Raw genomic sequence first — 6,000 nt, forward strand, 5'->3', positions numbered from 1 at the left:
TAGAAGCCCTATAAAACCAAGCAGTCCCATCCCATCCCTCTCCGACCCCCAGTGGCTGATGATGCTTCTGGCACTCCAGCTCGGCCTCCTGTACTGACATTTTGTAAACAAGATTTTTGAGTCACATTGTCTTAGCTGTGGCTACTTTTCCTTAGCCCAGTGTTTCAAGGTTCTATTGTTTTAAGGTTCGGACACGTATCAGTGTTCCAGTCCTTTCTACTGCTGAGTAATATTCCATGCCTGCACACAGCACATCTGGCTCACCCACTTCATCCACTGATGGACAAGCTAGGCTGTTTCCACATCTGCTGTCTTGTTCAGTTCCTACTTCCGATCCTTTTAGGTATGGGCATAAAAGTGGAATACTGGATCACAAGGAACTTGGATCTGTGTTTATCTTTCCAAGAAACTTCCATATTGTTTCCCCAAACACCATCTTCCCTTCCCCACAACCCCAGGGTTCCACTTTCTCTAAGTCCTTAACAACAGGTGCTATCTCCCAACCCCTTGTATCAATGCCATTCTAGTGCAGTAAGAGGTGGGTCTTAGCTTGTATCTTTCAGTGACTAATGACACTGTCCATGTGCTTCTATTTGCAGGTTATCTGCCCTTCTATTGCAAAGTTCTAGCTCCTAACTCTTTAACAGGAAACAATTCAAACATCTACTGAGAGATGAGCAAACCAACCACAGTACTGCCAACCCAAAAAGCGCCCTTCAACCTTAAAGAGCTCCGCGCACTGACACCCAAGAATCACATAAGCCTCCAGAGCCCCCAGTGCAGAGGCAAAGCACAGACACACAACGGAGATCCACAGAGCAGCACATCCTTCATCTTTTGCTTTCTAAAGGTTTAGTTTCCATCAATTACAGTCCAAAAATACTGAATAGAAAAATTCCAGAAATAAATAATTCATAAGGTTTAAATTACACACAATTCCACCCCACCGGCGCTGTCTGCCTTCCTTTTCTCCAGAGTATCCACACAGTGTGTCCTACTTGCCTGCTGGTTACTAACAGTCATCAGTGCCCAGATCAACTAAAAATGACCCCAAACACCACAGTAATGAGGTTTGGCAACACAAAGGGGCCAAAGAAACACAGAAGATGTTTCCACACCACGAGTTACACTACAAGTTTGCACACATGCTCACACTTCCACTAACACACACACAGACACACAATTCACAGTCTTCCACTTTTACCCTGTCCATCTGATATCTTCACACAACCATCACAGATTTGCACGCTGACTCCGTTACTCACACACATTGGCACATACATGCAGACAGTCACCCCTGTGCCCACATTCCCACTAACTTCAACGTACTGCTTACTCTTAGTGCTGTGTCTCCTAGTTGAAGGTAGTGCCTGACCCTGGTCCATGAGATGCCCCCCTACCACCATTACATACTCAACCTCTGGGGGGCATCCTCGAAGACACAACGGTGCAGTCTGTATACGTAGGAGACCACTTCCATGCATAAGTGCCCACTTGTGTAAACAGGATGACTCAATGCACTGCACAGAAGGTTGGAAGTTTCAAATAAACCCTTACGCAGCTGCTTCATGTAAGCAATCCACTTGGCCCTCAACTATTAACTTTTAATTATGGAGTACTTTCAATGGTACACAACAGAAGCCAGAAAAAGAGTAATGAGCTCAGGGACGCTCACCCAGACCCCTCCCTGATCCAACAACACAGATCCCAAGCATCCTTGAGCATCCTGTGCACCCGTGGTAACAACAACCACACGGTGGTCATTAAAAATAGTCCCTCGTACCATACGATTGTTCATGTAGCAAATGTCTGTCTCACGGCCTAGCTCTGTCAGGGACTCCTGTTAGAGGCTTCAGAGGAGGCTTCAGGATGCCTGCAATCTCCAAGTGCCTCCTAGAAGCCATTCAGAGAAAATACTCAACCCGGGTTCTCACGGGCAGTGTGTGAGAGTTTAAACCAAATTACAAGTCCCCTGCAAGAAATAAAGAAAGTGGGGCTGCTGTCCAGGCCTGGGTCAGTAGCAACAGATGTGCCATGGTGTGGCATCCCAGGTGAGCACAAAAGGGACTCAGGAAAGAGCACAGCTGGAAAGCAAGGTTCCAAGAGCAAAACAACCACACCTGGCTCTTCCCCCAAATCCGCTTCCTTGGTATCTGTTCTGGGGAAGGCCCAGCAGCTCACCCCTAGACAGACAAGGGTAACTCATATCTCCTAACAAATTGCCACTTCTTTCTATGTTTCTTCCGGTCACCCCTTGACAGACCAGGTTAACCTGTACCTCCTACGAGATTGCCACCCCTTTCTGCATGTCCTCCAGACAAGAGAATTGCACCGTGGTCCAGCAAACCTCTCCCCGACACATGCATAAGACCTTGCCTGACCAGCCTAGCTCTGGGCCACACCCCGAGTCACCCAGGGACAGCCATGTCTTCAACTGAGATTGCAGAGATGGGCTGCTCATACTGCAGCTGCCAAGAGTGGGATGGCTCTTAGCCAAGAGAACCAAAAGGACCCTCCCTCTCAGCCTGGGTAAATCCCATGGGTACCTCTCAGCAGTACCTCTTACCATCTAGTGGGCCTTCTGAGACCATCACCATTGGAGAGATGTAAACTGGGTAGTGGTGGCCCATACCTGTAATCCCAGCACTCAGGAGGCTGATACAGGAGGTCAGAGAGCAACCTGGGCCCCATCTGAAGTAGGGAGAGAGGGAGGAAGAGAGGAAGAAAGGGAGGGGATCTGCCCCCTGCTGGCTACTTCTAGCAGCAGGGTTTTTTTTCCCCAAAGACCACCTTGGCATGACCACCAAGCTCATGCTACGGCTCCCTGGGTGCCTAGGGAACAGAGAGCCTGAGGGAGATCTTTTCCAAACTCGAGGGAACAGTTTGCTTTAAACAACAACAATGAGGAAATTCCAAATCCTCTTCTGGTATAGTGAAGATGTTCTGAAGGGCTCAAACCCAGGATCCCTGACTCTAAGCTCACCCTAAACATAATCGAATCAAAGGAAACTGTCCCCCTCCTCAGCCTTCCAAGCCCTCCCAGGGCAGGCTCCCTTTAGAAGCGCACCTCAAATGGCTAAAGAAAACCATTGATCTTTGAGATGCATTATTGATCATGCTGTCCATTAGCACACATTCCCATAGCCCTGGCCCACCGCACACCATGCCTGGGGTGGGAGAGGCCTCCTTGGACACTGTCCATAAAAGACAACCTAGAGGAGCAACTGTCCACAAGTGGATGATGTCACCAGACACACTGCCCTGGCCCCAGAACCCCTGGATCCCTGAGGCAGCATGGTCCACACCAGGCACCTCATCCCTCAGTCCAGGGCAGGCAATCACCTGCCAAGACTCCAACCTCTGGGGAGGAGTCTCTGTAAGGCACACAATGACAGCCAGAAGTCATTGGAGTCTATAGACAGAGGGACTTTCAGCTCCATTTCAGAAGACAGACTTAAACAAGCCCATCACAGGAAGGCAGCCTCTGACTCTTGCCCTGGCTCCAGGTCACACATCCATCGTGCAAGAATGGCAATGCCACAACTGGTACAGGCAACATGTGTCTGTTTCTTTGGTTTACTTGCTGTGTGGACCAGCCAGACCTAACTGAGTCTTACGGTCAGGACAGACAAGATTTGCCCACACCAACATCCCCGCTCACTATTCTATCCATTCCACTTCTCAGCAGATGATCGCTCTGACGTGATGCACACAGACAGCAACGGTCAAAATGACAATCAGGCCATTATAGTCGCTACCGGGATCTACCCCCACCTCTGCCCAAGGCTGCCTGCTTCTGGGACACTGTAAACATTCCCAAATAACCCTGCCTGCCTGGGCAGACAAGAGACAAGTCAGACGCCAGGGGCACATATGAAGTGACAGACCGCTGGTGTCATTTCACCCTCCTGGGAAGGAAACTTCCGTTTGGTAGCTCCTGGTAGACCCACAGCGGGGTCAGATGGCTGGCTACAGGCCCCGAGTCCAGTGAGAGGTTGGGCCACCCACGGGCCTGGGCTGTGCTCCACACAGTGAGGGTTTTCAAAACAAAAGCAGGACAAGTTCATGTGGCAAATGACCCAGTATGTAGGGGCAGGCCTTCACCACATGCTTCATTGAAAGCCAAGACTCCATATTCACCCACAGAGAGACTAAACCGAATACATATAGAGGGCAGCTACGTGCTCAGCGCTGTTTTATTTTTTTGGCTGATTTTTTTCCCCAAGCCATAACTGGCTGAGCCCCAACAGAACCAGTCCCTTGCAAATCATCGGGCGCCAGCAACAGGTGCAGCTCGAGCTAAAGCTGGTGGTGGTTCCGGGCGGTTCTAGAATAACGCAGCCCGAATCTTCCAGGAAGCCACCGCCTTGCAGTGCCCACTGCCCGGCGGTGGCAACCTCACCGCGGCCGCCCCTCGAGCCGCACCTGTCTGAGTGCACCGCGCCACATCCGGTGCACCCGAGCCAAGGCCTGGGAGACCGAAATAGAAGCTGGTTAGGCCGGGGCTGGGAGCCCGGCTACGGGCACCGGGCCTGACCTGGGAGGCACCGCTCAAGGAGTCAGCACCCGGGGGTCCCAGCGTGCAGGGCCTGGCTGGTCAAGTCGCATCCGCTGCCCGCCCCGTGTCCCTGCTCCAGCCACCTGCCTGCCAGGGCCTGGCGGGAGCTAGGGAAGGGACGCCGGAGAGGGATCCGGGCTGGGGTGCAACTGCAGAGAGGGTCCGGGAAACGCGGTGGAAATGTAGAGGGGGCTGAGGAATCCGGATGGGACTCAGAGGGGACCCAAAGGATCCTGATGCGAACGCAGAGGGAGTCCGGGGGCATCCAGGTGGGAATGCAGACTAGGTCCTAGCGGTGTGGGAGAATCTGAGGAAGAAGCTCGGAGAGGGATCCTGGGAGCCCCGAGGGGGTCGCAGGAGAGGCTCCAACAGGGTTCCTAGGTTTACCGCGGGGGCTCGCCGCGCTCCGCGCACCTGCCCAACCCCACGCGCGCTCCTCCCGCGCCGGCCCAGTCGCTTACCTGGAGCGCGCGTCCGACCCGCGGCGGCTCACGGCGGGGGCCGGCCAGGCCAGCTCCGCGCCAAGAATGGCGGCGGCGTTGGTGGCAGCGACGACAGAGGCGGACGGCGCCAGGAGCTTGAGCCGGGGAGGCCGGGAGACGCGCGGAGATGCTGCGGCGCGAGAGGGAGCGGAGGCCGGCGTGGGGAAGGAGGGCGCGGGGCGAGCGCGCAGGCCCCACCCCCTCTCCCTCCCTTCCCGCCTCCTCCCCTCCCCCTCCCGTCTCTTCCCTCCCTTCGCCCCTCCCCCTTCCTCCTCCTCCCTCCTCTCACCCCCAACCTCTCTCCCTTCTTCCTTGCCCTCCCGCGCCCCGCCCCTGTCTTCACCTTCCCCAGTCATTTTCTCCTGCTCCCCTCTTGTTTCCTTTCTCCCTCCCTTCCTTTCCTTCCCCATTTACCTTCCACCACCTCTTCCTCTTTCATCCAACTCCCTCGTCCTCTCCTCCCCACCTCCCACCCCTCACCCTGCCCCCCCCCCCCCCCCCCCCCCCAAGGCCCCGTGGTCCTGACCCCCAGGGACTCTTTCCTACCCAAGTCTGGTCTCTTGAAAACAGAGGAGATTCCCAGCAAAAGGAGCCTTTCGATCCTTTCAGCCTCCTAATGATCCAACCTGCTCGTCCAGGCCCCAAAAGTCTCCTGTGCCCCAGGCTCTGGGGTCACCAGCGTTGACACCAGAGATGCTGGGCTCTTACCTTTATGATCTAGGATAGACCCTTTGGGGTTCTCAATGCAAGGTGTGGGTGGTTCTTCCTATGGACCAAGGGTTCCTGTATGCAGCTCCCAATGAGATACACTTCTAACTAATTCTGGGCCTTCCGAAGTTGGTTGGTACAAAGGGTAGACATAGCCAGGTCCTTAACATGCTTTCTGAGGTTGGTGCTCCAGAACCTATGATAAAAAGCCCCAGACAGTGGTGCTTTGTTGTAATCCCAGTGTTGAGGCAG

General features: G+C 54.0%; 1 protein-coding gene across 4 annotated transcripts in view; it reads right to left on the reverse strand.

Moving 5' to 3' along the window:
• Sema4d (semaphorin 4D) overlaps positions 1-5,270 on the reverse strand; it is a 109,888-nt gene extending 104,618 nt beyond the window's left edge. For 2 of the 4 annotated variants that reach the window (XR_003834629.1, XM_021180322.2), the window contains exon 1: positions 5,020-5,185. The gene's annotated coding sequence lies outside the window, so the exon portion shown is untranslated. Of the gene's footprint in view, positions 1-5,019 lie in introns of all 4 variants that reach the window. The other 2 variants (XM_021180320.1, XM_021180319.1) reach the window with 1 other exon arrangement.
• Positions 5,271-6,000: the final 730 nt, after the last annotated feature.

The sequence above is a fragment of the Mus caroli genome, chromosome 13 (genome assembly GCF_900094665.2).
Source record: "Mus caroli chromosome 13, CAROLI_EIJ_v1.1, whole genome shotgun sequence".
Classification (NCBI taxonomy): Eukaryota; Metazoa; Chordata; class Mammalia; order Rodentia; family Muridae; genus Mus; species Mus caroli.